Below are 15,270 nucleotides of genomic sequence, written 5' to 3' on the forward strand. Positions count from 1 at the left end.
GTTCCTTTACCATAAAGCACCAGCACTTTATTAGAGGGCGGTGACAATCGGAAATTTCATGGATTAATGAAGGCCACAAATACAGGTCTAATGAGCCCTGTTGTAAAATCGAGGTTCAAACTAAAGGAAGTGGAGGGGGGTGATGTAGGACGCGTCTGGATCCGAGTGGCCCGAACCTGTCGTTAACTGTAGACTAAACGTATGGCCCGGCATGGCCAAGCGCGTAAGGCGTGCGACTCGTAATCCGAGGGTCGCGGGTTCGCGCTCGCGTCGCGCCAAACATGCTCGCCCTCCCAGCCGTGGGGGCGTTATAATGTGACGGTCAATCTCACTATTCGTTGGTAAAAGAGTAGCCCAAGAGTTGGCGGTGGGTGGTGATGACTAGCTGCCTTCCCTCTAGTCTTACACTGCTAAATTAGGGACGGCTAGCACAGATAGCCCTCAAGTAGCTTTGTGCAAAATTCCAAAACAAACAAACAAACACTAAACGTACACTATGGTCAGCAGCTTCTGCAGCTAAGGAGAGTAAGGCGTTCGACAATAAAACCGGCTAGACATGCATGAGAACAAATGGCGTAGAAAAACCGCACAATATACACATAAGATTGATGCAGCTACAAGCTACAAATGGCCTGCCAGATCTAGATCGCAGGAGTTTACACTTGGGAGTAATATTTTCGAATTTCATGCTCTGTTCAATCTGTTGTGATGAAAATTTTACTTAATTTTACACTTCGTACAAGACGTAGATTCTGTGATAGTGCTTGCAAGCCTTGCATGTATATTTAGGCCTACTGACTGATGCTTAAGAACTATCGCTTAGATCAAAAGCTTAGAAGCACGCCTATATTAAAGATGTACATTTCGGCTACTGAAAAAGTCTACATCTATGCCTAGTTATGTAATTCGATTGGTAAGAACGCGAGAATCATAAAAACAAACACACAATTTGTAGGCCTGTGATGCAATAAAACAATTCAACAGACCAAAGTGTAGGGGGGATGATTGTATGCACCATACAAAATGAAGGGGAGATGTATCCCACCCATCCCCCCAGAAACTACGCCCCTGGATCCGTTCATGTATAACTTTGGTGGATCTTTTTTCAGTTTATTTAATCTGCTCAACAGTATTACTTAGGTTTTCGGAATATTAATTTTTATTCTGTCAGTATTCTTCTAAATTATTTAGGACTGATTGGAGGTTTGTTGCTGCTATTGAAGGAGTGGGGGCACTTTTCCAGACCGCTACATCGTCAGCAAATTGTGATGCAAAACTTAAATTTAGGTCCGACAGTGGCATATTACTTACATACATGATAAATAAGATAGGGCTAACTACTTCTCCCTGTGGGACTCCTGTCTCAGGTGAAAAGGACCCTGAGTGGGCCCCATCTACTTTACACGTTCTATTGTCCGGAAAGTTAGATAGCCAGTGAATAATTCCCTGGGATTAATCCATTTCCGTTAACCGGTGGCGTAATCCGATATGTCACACAGTGTCAAATGCTTTCTCAATGTCGAGAAAGCAAGATATAGTGCATTCATTTTTTGTTACAGCTGTCTGTAATTGTTTCTGTTAATCTGATTAGCTGGTCTGTAGTTTGTTTGTATTTTCTAAATCCATTTTGAATTTCGGGTAATTTTGAATTTACTTCTAGGTATATAGATAGTCGATTACTAATTATTCTTTCTAAAATTTTGCTGTTAATTTTAGGTTAAATAAGGCTGTTAGGTATTCATATAATTTCTGAGTACCATGTTTTAGGAGGATAGCTTGTATACCATCTTCTCCAGGAGCTTTGTTTCTTGTGCTTTTGATAGCTGTCAATACTTCCGTTACCGTTATATCTTTTATTAGTTGATGAGTGCTCCAGTCTATTGTTTTATCTGGTTTTATTTATGTGTTTACTGGGAATTTTGGCATGTATATGGTTTTGTCATGTTCAATGAAGTTATTGACTTTATTATAGAAGTATCTGTTCATGTTTGGTTCATGATGTGTTTTGTAGGTGGTCTTTAAATATCTCTTTAAATAGGTTAATGTAAGCTGTTTTGTCATGTTATTCGAGTGGTGGGTACTCTTTGTTTGTTTTTCCTGTGTTAGTATATCTTTTCATGTGTGTCCAGAATTATTTTGGATCTGTTTTGTGATTTAGTTCTGAACAGAAGGTGTTTCAACTGTTTTGATTTTGTTGTCGTATTTGATTTTATTTCTATAGTGTTTATTTGTATTGTTAGTGTCGGGTTTCAATTTTGTATGTACTATCCGCGTAGAGTCTTTTTCTTTTATTAGGTGTATTATTTCTTGATGTAGTTGCCATCTTTTTGTTTCGGTATCGAGCTGTTGGCTGCATGTTTCAGACACTCAGAGATTATATGACTATAGGCATCTATATCTGATGCGTCCGCGGCAAAATTTAGTACTTCAGTTGGTAAAGTTTGGTTTACAATAGTTTGAAATAGTGGCCAATTAGCTTTTTTATAATTTAGTTTATCTTTAACTTTTATTTTGTTTAAGTGAGGGGTGAGATTGAAGATACACCAAACTGGGAGGTTGTCACTGGGGATCGTGACCAACATAGAAGTTTACAAATTTATGACTCATATTGTACAAACACAGGCATAAGTTCAGTATTTCACTGGTGCCATGTGCGTACGAGATATGTGTCGGTGTTGCATCATAATATCATATTAGTTTCGGCGAGAAATGTATATAGTATTTTGCCATTTGGGTTTGTACATCTACAGTTGAATGTTATATGTTTGTTATTTAAATCTTCTGTAATTACTTTATTGGGGTTGTGGTTGTATATGGAATGTAATAGATTAGTATCTAATACTTTGCTAGTCGAGCAATAAATGCCCGCCACTGTTACTTCAGTATTATTTTGATTTCTTACGTTTATTATTATTGTTTCATTGGAAGAAGGTATTCTTAGTTCCTGAACTATAAGTTCAGTTTTATATAGTAATAATATTCCTCTGTTTGGATCTCTCTTATCCTTTTATCTTGTATGATGATTGAATATCCTTTTATTTTCAATCTATGATAGTTATAGAGAGCTGTTTCACTAATTACAAAGACATCTGGTTTTATGGAGTTGGTTATATCTTCCATCTCTTGAAAGCAATAGCACTCTGTATATTGATGTGATAGAGTTCATGATATATGTTAATATTTGTGGTAGGTATTTTTGGATGTTTTTCATAATTATTTTAATGATTATGCCTATTAAACTGTTTTCATTATTTGAGTTTGTGTATTCGGCAATTATTTCAGAGAAATGGCATTGGTCAATGTATTTTCAATATTTAAAGGTGTGGTTTTGTGTGTGACTTCAGTTGTTTTGGGTAAATCTTCACTAATCATTGGTGGTTTTCTTGACTGTGTAATGTTTTTTTTGACTGTTGCAGCATATGAGTTTACTCGTGCGTTTGTGATGCAAGTTGTTTTTCTGGTTTCTGAGTGGTAGTTGATTTTGATTGTTCTTGGATTATGTGTGTCTGTGGCTTGCGCGTGTTTGGATTTTTAAGTTCGTATAGGTGTGTCTTAATTGATTTGTATTTTTGACATCTTCTATAGTTTGCCGTGTTTTCTTCCCCACAGTTACAACATTTAGGTTTGAGGTTTTGTTTAGTACATTGTGATATGTGGTGATTATCTCCACAGCCTACACAACGCGCAGTTGCTTGGCATGCTGCTGCTACATGTCCAAACCTTTGACATTGGTAACACTCTGTTACTACCACTGACGGTGTTTTAGTTTGTTCTACAGTGTATCTTTGATACCACATTGTGATACCATTATTTATTAGTTGTGTTATGTCCTGACTGTTGTCTGCAACTACTTCAATTAAGTTTGATGTTGTTTTTTTTTGTTATGTTTGAAGTTACGAACCACTAACAGATAGATTTGTTGGTTTGTTTTAAATTTCGCGCACAGCTACACGAGGGCTATCTGCGCTAGCCGTCCCTAATTTAGCAGTGTAAGACTGGAGGGAAGGAAGTTAGTCATCACCACCCACCGGCAACTCTTTCACCATTTTTTGACCGTAACATTATAACGCCCCCACAGCTGAAAGGGCGAGCATGTTTGGTGCGACGGAGATTCAAATCCGTGACCCTCGGATTACGAGTCGAACGCCTTAACCCCCCTGGCCATGCCGGGCCAACAGATAAATCCAGTGGAAGATCAAAGACAAAGACTGTATATCCACCCAAGTATTTGTCATATCCTATATCAATTCCTTGGTCAAACTGTTTTCCCGTTCTACTAAATAACATTTCATAACTTCGTGCATTTAATCCACCATCAAAATCTGGTTATATTGTTCGTTTGTTTGAAGTTATGCTCAAAGCAACAGAACAGGCTATCCGTACACTACCCAACACGGGTACTGAAACCTGGTTTCTAGTATTGTAAGTCGCATCCATACTACTGTGACACTGGAGAGCAAATCTGATAGTAAAGGTTGAGTATGAATCTCTTTTCCATCCACGTTAATTGCCAAGAAATTGAAGCCAGAGAAGTTATTTGATATGGGCCATACGGATAAAACACATGGTGGGTAGTTTTGATAACACCAACGACGGTGAGAACAAAAAAATCAAAGAATGACACGAAGATAGAGTGATAATCAAACAGACGACATGATCGGTCAATTATATTTGCATATCTTTCTAACGAACAAATTCTTGCCTAATGGTATAAGTTTAAAACTCTGACTCGTACTAGGTAAAGACTCTATTTTTGTTATGCCAAACAATGAACTGGGATTCAAAATTATACTACAAAGCCTTTCTATCTACCCTAGAAAAGTCATGATCATCCCATCAGTAGTTCTGCCACACGTTAAAGCATTTCAGGAAGGAACAGTTAAATATGGTTTGGAATATATGATATGCAAATCGGTTTTAGTTCTTCATGGAAACTTACAAGCATCTATTGATAACGCATTTTCAGATGAAATACCTAGGGTATTTTTAATACGGTACATATCAGTGTGGTGCACCGGCACCATTTTTCCTTTTGCAAAATGGAGGCAAATGTGACAAAACTTGAAAGAGTAATTAATGTAAATGAATGTTTGTATTTTTCCATTTGAGCAAATAGTTTGTTCATGAGAAGACCAAAGGGACATTGAACTGTGTTACAAGTGACAAAGTTTAAAGAAGTGTAAAATCATACTGTTTGTTTGATCATGTGATCATCAGTGCAGCATGAGGTGTGATGGATCAGGTAGTGAATATCAATGGTCACGTGGTTTTAACACGCACAAGATGTGGTCACCTGTTTGCCAGCCCAAGCGGTCTCTTCGAACTCTCACCTGCAACTACCAATTGAAAACTCTCAATCTAAATGAAGTCACTACCATACATCGACTGATAGTGGCCAATATACAGGCCTGGATTGTACATTCACTTAAACAAAATAAGTCACGAAGTGGACAAAGAGAATTGATATCATTAATCACACTGTACTTTCTCAGCCAAGGTGAAAATACGTACATGCGTATAAGTCGTCTTGGTCTGACATGCTCAGTCGAGGTGGTTATGCCAATTTGAGCGGGTGTGCTTTTCTAGAACTTCTACTGTGTTTTGACTTTGTTTTGACCGCGACTATATATTGTTTTAACTGCGTTTTGAAAAACATCCCAACGTAAACATGAAATGAATTATAAGTTTCTTTTCACCTTCTGTGAATATGAAAGCTAGAATAAATGAGAAATTGATCCAAGAACAGGAAGTAATGGCATCAGTGACAGTTTCTATTCCTGCTCCATCCAGTGTCAACGAGCTATCTGACAACGACTGGCTAAGCTGCTGATAAAAAAAAACAACAAAAAAACAAAACGATTTTCGCAGTAAGTACGGTTGGCTGAATATTAGAAACTTGACTGTACACCTTGCCATAAAATTGGAACTATTTGAGTGGAAACGTAGGTTGGAATGAAAGTTTCTAAAGAATGGGTCAACGATGAAAAAGCTTATTTTTTTGAAAGCTGACAGATATAGATTCTATCTTAGCAGAAAAAACAAAACAAAAACTTTTCGATTACAAGGAAAATGCGAAACATAAAGCTATGGTAAAACTGTTAGCTGAAGCTGAGAAATAGACCATTGAGAACACGTGTTTGAAAAAATCACGGATAAATGGCTACCGCAAGAATTTTTCGCACAAATATATTGTCGCGAAAGAAGACCAATAATTTCATAATTTTGAATCTGTAATAGATTTACAAACACTAAATCGAACTAACATGGCGTTGTATCCTTCACTCAATGAACGAATGTTTGTTTTTGAATTTCGCACAAAGCTACATGAAGGCTATCTGCGCGAGTCGTCCCTAATTTAGTGGTGTAAGACTGGAGGGAAGACAGCTAGTCATCATCACCCACCGCCAACTCTTGGGCTACCAACGAAAAGTGGGATAACTGCCACATTATAACGCCCCCATGGCTGAAAGGGCGAGCATGTTTGGTGTGACGGGGATTCGAATCCGCGACCCTCGGATTATGAGTCGAGTCCCCTAATCACCTGGCCATGCCAGTTACTCCAAAAACATGACTCATTGGTGCCTCCCCCAGTGGTACAGCGGTATGTCTGCGGACTCACACCGCTAGAACCCGGGTTTCAATACCCGTGTTGAGCAGAGCATAGATAGCTCATTGTGCGGCTTTGTGCTTAATTAAAAAAACTCGTTGGTGAACACTGAAAGCGAGTAACAGAGTTAGGATATTGTGTCAGATGCGAATACGATAAAAATTTGGAATTTGATACAAAAAAGGTAATTCAGCATATTTTCATCTCTTAATTTCTTATATATACATATACACTTTTATCCCCAGAAAAGGAGTACCTTCATATCTTGTTCTGTGTTTATAATGATGCACTTCTAATCAATTTCAACCATTACAGTATCAGTTTCGTGGAAATCAATATGGATGGGAAACAGACTCCTTCTGGACCTTTACAACCAGGTTTTGATGTTATATTATATGCAGGAAGCCATGAAACATTAGTTAGTGTAACGGGAAAACAGCCTGACCGAGAATTGATATAGGTCATACATATACATAGGATGGCATACACTCTTTGCTTTTGATCTCACATTAACACTGGATCTATCTGCTGGAGATATAGCTTTAATTTGGTGAAACGGAGAGATTTACGAATTGCTCTATTCTTATAATGTAACCATGGCCCAAAAATAGAAAGCGTTTTAGCAGCAACATGATGCAAGCCGTGGACCCTCAATTTTACAATCCAGCACCAGAATGCTAACAACTAAGCCACCAAAGTTAGACAAATATAAAAATGCCTAACCAAAACGCTCCAGAGTTGTGTTAGATTATCAGATTTATTGGAGTGAAGAAAAGCTGAAGTGTGCTTGTTTGTACACTTCCCTCAGTTCCAAGTTATCACCACTTATTTATTCGCCATGAGAAACAGTTTTATTCTCTGTGTTTCATACGTTTTCCATTCACCAATGTTATTACGAAGAGTTAAGGGTTATATCAACTATGCAAAACGCAGCTCTTCGGGCTTAGCAGATGATAACAAAGCTTACAATTTGAAGACCGCAGGACCAAAACCCGCTGTCAAACATGTTCGTCCTTTCAGTCATAGTGGCGTTATAATATTACGATAAACCCCAAGAGTTGGTAGTGAGGGGTATCGACCAGTTTCCTTCACTCTAGTGAGTCTAGTCTATTATTTTAAATTATAGACGATTAGCGCACATAGGCCTAGAATAGTTTTGTGCGATAATTATCAACAAGAGGTAATAGTTACATAAACTGGAACCAATAAGAAACACTTGGTAACAGATAATTTGGTTTGGTTTGTTTTCGAATTTTGCGAAAAGCAACACGAGGACTATCTGCGCGAGCCGTCCCTAATTTAGCAGTGTATAACTATAGGGAAGGCAGCTAGCCATCACCATCCACCGCCAACTCTTGGGCTACTATTTTACCATGTTTGACCGTAACACTATAACGCCCCCACAGCTGAAAGAGCGAGCATGTTTGGTGCGACGGGGATTCGAACCTGCGACGCTCAGATTACGAGTCGAACGGCTTAACCCACCTGGCCATGCGCCCTAATTACCAGGCAATAATAATCACACTTGGTTTCTTCTGGTTTTTTTCAACTATGCTTAATATTTACGTTACCCCAATCTTTCTAATAACTCTAATGGATAAATTATTTAGATCAAGTTTTCCTTTCAGTTTGATTTTAGAGATTCAATAGTAATTAGGATTGCGGTGTATTAGGACAATGATACAACCGAATATCTATTAATAAGATTTCCATGTAGAAATGTGGTTATTACGATAAAGAAACCAAATAATTCTCATATAACGTAAATTTCCACACAAAAATGTTGGAATATCCTTGAAGCTTCTATACATTGAAAATGTATACATCTAGTAGCGGTATTTGGAATCACTACATCACTCCTACAATTCGTGCTACAACGCAAAGTTTGTTTGTTTGTTTTTGAATTTCGCGCAAAGCTACACGAAGGCTATCTGCGCTAGCCGTCCCTAATTTAGCAGTGTAAGACCAGAGGGAAGGCAGCTAGTCACCACCACTCACACCAACTCTTGGGCTACTCTTTTACCAACGAATAATGGGATTGACCGTGAATTTATAACACCCCTACGACTGAAAAGACGAGCACGTTTGGCGCGACGGAGATTCGACCCTGCGATTCTCAGATAACGAGTCGAACGCCTTAACCCACCTGGCCATGCCGGGCCGTGTAACGCAAACTATTTTGTAGGTTTCATGATTTAGAAATAAGCGAATAATTTCCTTTTGTGATTTGTTTTCATTGATTAAAATTATTTATCAGACGAAATACATAATCCTCATAATACACAACTTTTTATGCCGGAAGTTTGTTGTTCGTTTTCTTAACATCAAAAACTGGCGTGAATCTGTATGAACTTTGAAAGTAACAAAAGGCGGGGTGTGTTCTAGAACTCGGTTAATAACGAGGTTCAAAGATATCGTTTCAGTCAGAACTCCCTTTTTAATAGCATATTTAACCAAAACTACGTTGTTCTTTTTACTTTTGTTTACTCGAGTAACTGTGTTGACATCTTGACACCTACTGTGCTAAAACAACGCATTTGTAATTGTAACATTATTTGAAATATTATCTTATCCGTTATACTAAACTATTGGTAATATTGTATCATACGAGGTTATTTCTCTAACGTACACTTTGTAAATGTATTTTTATAGTAGATCACTATATCTGAAAGTTTAGTTTGCTTGTTTTTGAATTTTGAGCAAAGCTACACGAGGGCTATCTGCGATTGCAGTGTAAGACTTGAGAGAAGGCAGCTAGTCATCACCAGCTACTGCATGCTTGGTGCGACGGGGATTAGAATCCGTGACCCTCGGATTACGAGTCGAGTGCCTTAACCACCTGGCCGTGTCGAGCCTTTAAAGTTTAGTATTTTTGGTAATAGAAAAGTAGTTTAACTGTAATGAAAACTTTATTACATTGTTGTGTCTTATGTTATGCCTCTTTGAGTCGTCTGTAGCGTTTACAGAAATTTAATTTCTTGCTACAAGGATCTGCTGCTTCAAGATCAATTTTTAATTCTGAGAATACAAACTACAACCAAGTTAGGTTAGTACAACAGCATTACTTGAGACACAAGACGGTCACGTTCATCAACATTTCACACTTCATGATTTTAACGTATTTGAGAAAAAAGTTAAAACTAAATTAAAATACAGTTTGCGAGTAGAAAGACTAGACCACTACAGACCACAGTTTAACCTAAAACAATATCCTCATTCAAAACAACACTTGCTTCTCAAGGAATAACAAGAAACTGTAACTTGTAGTGCCTTAAAGAAGGAACAGAAAGTTGTGATGAAAAACATAGCAAGTAGTTACTTAAGTTGTTACTTTCATATCAAAATTTATTGAATTCAATAACAAGGTGCTGATTTGCTTTCTTTGTTACTATTAAAATAAAAGAAATATCAGGAGAAGGAAGCCTATTTGTTTAAACAAACATGATTTTGATTAATATGTGAGGAAATACACTTTCACTACCCTTTCAGTATTGGTTTACAAAAAGGCCTAACAAAACAGCACAGTATTTTTATTTCAACACCAAAACACTGAGTCCTGAAATGTATACAGTTAGTGTGACCATCATTAATGCATTTCAGATACCTAAACTAGTGAACTCTTAATAGGTGAGTATCTTCATAAAGTTATTTTCCTATGGCAATGGTGAGAGACTTGCATCTTTTGTTTTTTACCATTTGATCTTTACTACAGATATCTAATATTCTATATACAGTTTTCTAATTTTGAACATAACCTACTATGTAAAAACTATCTAAAATTAAGTACTGCTTGCTGAACTTAATTATACTTTTTGCAATAAAAATCTAAAAACGTTTAAATGCATTAACTATGACAATTTTAAAACTAGTACAAATCTAAATGATTAATGACTAAAATACAACTGTGATTTATAGAAAAATAGTTATTTCAGATATGTTCTAGAAATTCTAAAAAAAAGTGAAAAGTTCATGTCTAATTCTACTACAAACAGAACTAAAAGAGAAAAACATAAATTAACACTGGGTTTTATACAAGTTCATAAACAATGTTATCACAAAAATAATTCTAAAATGCAACCCTTGGTTTAATATCAAACAATTCTGTATAATAAAAATATACTCTAAACCATATCTGCAAATACAGAATTTCATACAACTCAGTGTATATATATTCTGCACAAAAGAAAAATCTGAAAAAGACCATTTTCATGAAGTGTCAGAGACTTCTGGAACTAACATGTGTGTATCAAATTGTCCCTAATTACTTAATGCAACTTTTCTGCCACAGAAAAGAATTATTAGTATTCCATATAATATAAAAAAAATACACAAATCACATTTTTTCTTCTTTAAGAAAAAACTGAAAACATTCTCAAGCTTTAATCTACTATCCTGTGTATTTTAAATAAACCTTTTCTGCTCAACCACAGATACATAATTTTTTGAAAATTAAAGATTTTTCTCTTCATTTTTTAAACAGAACAGTTATTGCTTCAGTTAAAAATGTCAAACTTAGGCGTTAACAAACTAAAATATTAACAGAACTGAGTTTCACATAAATGTTTTTCTTAGTGATAAGAGACACTTAATGAATTTATACTAAAACCTAAACAGTAGTAAGATCCTTGGTATTTAAGTAAATGGTTACATTTAAATTGGATTTTTATTTTGCAGAAAAGTATATTTAATATATAAATATTATGTATGTCACTTTGAAAGAAAGAGCACCATGGATTAATACAAAAAGGACGAAAAATGCTTCAAATGTTTAAACCCTTTAAAAGTGTGACAATTCCTTCATCAACAGCAAGAAGGGTGTTTGTTTTCTGAAGAAGAGGATGAAGTTACTTTTCATCTTCAAAAATTCCTGAATATTTCAAAATTTGTTTAAAAACCTATTTATTTAGTAACATAACATCATTCTCATCAACATTTCTAGTTCAGAAAACAAAACACTATTTACTAATACATTATTTTCAAAATAAAAATACAATTAGAACAATCACAAAAGTACCTTTGACTTAGAGAAGTACTTATGAACAGGAATATTTGTTGAAAACTTTTTAAACTCTTTCTTTAGTTAAAACTGTCATTTTTTCAGGTTTAGCATATACCAATTTTATAATGATAAAAAGGTGATACTAATGTTTAAATACATCAAAGCAAGTGAAGTTCCTATCTTTTCAGTCAAAGACAGAAAACATTTCACAAAACATTAAAATTATTTTCTCTTTCTTTAAGATAACACATTTCAAGATATATCTCTAACTTCACGAAGGTTACAATATGAACCTATTTTCCTAATAAATCAAATACCTTCAATATCATTACTTACAATTAGTTTTAAGTGTTTCTTTGTACATTATAAACCATAGTAATTTTTCTTTACTTTCTCCTCATTACAAAACCATTTGAAGCTATACATTTTTTTAAAGTAAGTTTACAAGGATAGAATATCTTAATTCAAAAAATGAACATTTAAAAATAATGTGTATCATAACCTGCAAGACAAATGTGTAATTTTTTTATTTTTTTTTAAACCAACTTAATACTAACTACAGGGCCACAACACCAACTTGTTTGGTTTAACTATGCTGCTTCAGACATACAACACAGATGGTGAAAGCAATTTTTACATTCATATCAATGGCACAAAAAATATATAAAACATGTATGTATCCACTTTTGGTACGTTTTCTGTGTCCAGAGATTAACCTAAAAAAACAAGACAATTTATTTTAACACTTTTCATTTGATTACCACACAACAACAGACATGTACTGGTTTGAACTGAAACTGGTGTAAATAACAAATGCAATTACCTTAAAACTACTCAGACTTTACAAGAGTTATAACTATCAACTCTTGTATGCTAGGACAGGTGTTGTCAATCTTTTTGTATCCATGGAACTCTTCTGGCATCAAATTTGTATCACAGAACCTTTCACAGCATTCTTTACAAAACACATTATTGCAGTACTATCAGTTATTTGTATCTAGTCTCATTCATTAATTTAAAACAATGCTGTGACTTATATTGTGTTATTATGAAACCTGCTATACTAATAAAGAAATACAATGTAACTGGATTGCAATTACGTAACTAGTACGTATTAAAGCAATGGAATATGTGAAATTCTTGCATTTCAAGAAATCCCAATATCTTGTGAAACCCCTAGATGTCTGTACAGGATCCAGATGGTTCTGTGGAACCATAGTTGAGAAGCATTGTGCTAGGTGAGGAACTTTATATTGTTGGCAAGATTACAAAATACATTTCAAGGTTTCTAAAAATAATAACAAACAAGACTAAATAAAGTTCTACACTGAATGGAATCAATGCAACAACAGAATTTTAAAAAATATAATCAACAAATCACAAATTGAATAAACTCCAGTTTGCAGCAAAAATAAGAAGAAACATTATGTTTTACTATTGTTCAGCCCAAACTCTCTTTCTACAATACTATCACCTACAAAACTTCATGTCATACTAAAACTCTTCATATTACACTATTACCTCAGAAATGCCCTTTTTATCATACAATAATTAATTCTTCCCCAACAAGAATGGAGATACATTGTATTTTCTTTCTTTCTGGATTAATTGTCTTAAAACTTGAAAAACATATACTTTGGTGCAATGTACTAATTTTCTTTGTATTGCCATTCTGATTGTAAGGGATCAAAAAACCAAACAATTAAAAAAAAACATTTTGATGTGCAGTTTCCTTACATTTCCATCAATTCAAAAGAGACTTAATACAATACTTTATACAAACTCTACAGACTGAAACAGATAGGTTTATGCTTTTCTCATGATATTATAATACAGGGTGAGCCAAAAGTAGGTGGACAGTAGGTGACATTATGGGTTCTATTAACAATCTAAAAAAAAAAGAAAACAGATTAAATTAAAACAAATGTAATTATAAAATTGTACACAAATAATATAGTTGCAACATAGTTATAATATACAATTGCATTAATATAACCATAAACCTATTCTTGCTGTCCACACTTTTGGCTCACCCTTTATAGATACCAAAATTGATGCAACTTTGAAGGAAGATACCATGTGACAAACTGCACAGACTGGAGTAGGCATATTTGGGATGTGTGCCTTTCTTATGATTTTGTAAGGATAACAAGTAAAAATAAAATAAAATGTGACACAAGTAGTCTGGAGTTTTAAATCTAGAGAGACAGCATCCATCTGAAATGTTAAAGGAGGTTGTTTTGATTCTCAAAATACATGAAATTCTTTTGGGGCAAATAACACCTAAGGTATTTTTCATTGTGTATAAATTTATCTGTGTAGAAACAATCTATTGTAAGATCACAGTTTAATATATTTCAATAAAACATTGTCACAAAGAAATCTCCAGGTTGAAATTATGTAAATAAGGAGACTGGGGAAAAAAAATACTGCATTCATTTGCAAATGTTAGCCTTTCCAGTCTCAAAAAACGTTATTTCTATCATACAAACAGCTTAGAAAAGGTTTCTGCCACATTTTCTTCCTCAAAATAGTTTCACACTCTTCCAAATAGCTATTCTATACTTTTGTTTTCTTATTCCAAATTCACTTTAAATACAATTGTCATATTTTGGATGATGTTCTATACACCATATTTTTCTTCTTTTGGTTGGAATTCTATACATTGTAGTCTTTCATATTGGTTTACATTACATGTACAGTAGTTGTTTTTTTTTCCAATTATATTCAAAATACTGAAGTCTTTCTGTGTTATTTATATCCTATACACTCTAGTCATCGGTTTTTATTACATTCTATACACTATAGCTATTTTAGAGTTTATTGCCTACTAACTTTATATTAATTTCTCAATGACATAAGTTTAGTTTATAGAGCTAGCAAGCTTTAAAACATCACTGCAGTAATAACATTAGTAGTTTATTACACTACTTATAATTCATGCAAATCACAAAACTATCAAGTTTAGGAACACCACTGTTATAGTAACTCTGGTAATTATAACTATTTATAAGCTATACAACTCATAAAATTAGCAAGTTTTAAAACCACTCTAGTAGTAATAACTTTGATAGTTAACAAAACTATTCATAAGTCATACAAATCACAGAACTAGTCAGTTTAGGAAAACTATTCTAGTAGTAATTTTGGTAGTTTATAACACTGTTTATAAACCATAGAAACATATAACTAGCAAGCTTTTGGAACACAACTATAGTAGTAACTTTAGTACTATTTATTTAAGCCATGAAAATCACAGAACTAGCATGCTGAATTGGTACCTTTGATAGTTTTAGTGCAGAACCAAACAATGGGTTGGTATCCTAAGTTCTAGTATTACAAGTCACACAAGAAACCAACTGCAGTGAACCATTAAGGAGTGCACACAAAAACTACCAAGTGTTAAGAACACATTATGTTTTCTCTTTCTGATGCATTTGTGGCCCTTCTATATGGAAAGCTTTTTCTTTTCTTTCATGCTAAGTTTGACAGGAAGTACCAGTTAAGTAGTAAATTTAATGCACTTTTCAGAATAGTGTAAAATTTAAAGTTATTTTAAAGTTACAAAAATTACCATTCTTTCTGTTTAAATATGCATTTAAACTTCTAAAGTGGAACAAAAATTGTTGCATACTTTTGACAAGCAAGTTTCAGAATATTTTGT

At 34.5% G+C, this 15,270-nt stretch overlaps 1 protein-coding gene across 3 annotated transcripts in view; it reads right to left on the minus strand.

The window, feature by feature from the left end:
• Window positions 1–9,599: 9,599 nt before the first annotated feature.
• The window catches only part of LOC143236640 (alanine aminotransferase 1-like), a 50,546-nt gene continuing 44,875 nt past the window's right edge, over window positions 9,600–15,270 (minus strand). Inside the window, exon 14 of one of the 3 annotated variants that reach the window (XM_076475009.1) lies at window positions 9,600–12,322. The gene's annotated coding sequence lies outside the window, so the exon portion shown is untranslated. Of the gene's footprint in view, window positions 12,895–13,639; window positions 13,824–15,270 lie in introns of those variants that run through there. The other 2 variants (XM_076475011.1, XM_076475010.1) reach the window with 2 other exon arrangements.

The sequence above is a fragment of the Tachypleus tridentatus genome, chromosome 13 (genome assembly GCF_004210375.1).
Source record: "Tachypleus tridentatus isolate NWPU-2018 chromosome 13, ASM421037v1, whole genome shotgun sequence".
Lineage (NCBI taxonomy): Eukaryota > Metazoa > Arthropoda > Merostomata > Xiphosura > Limulidae > Tachypleus > Tachypleus tridentatus.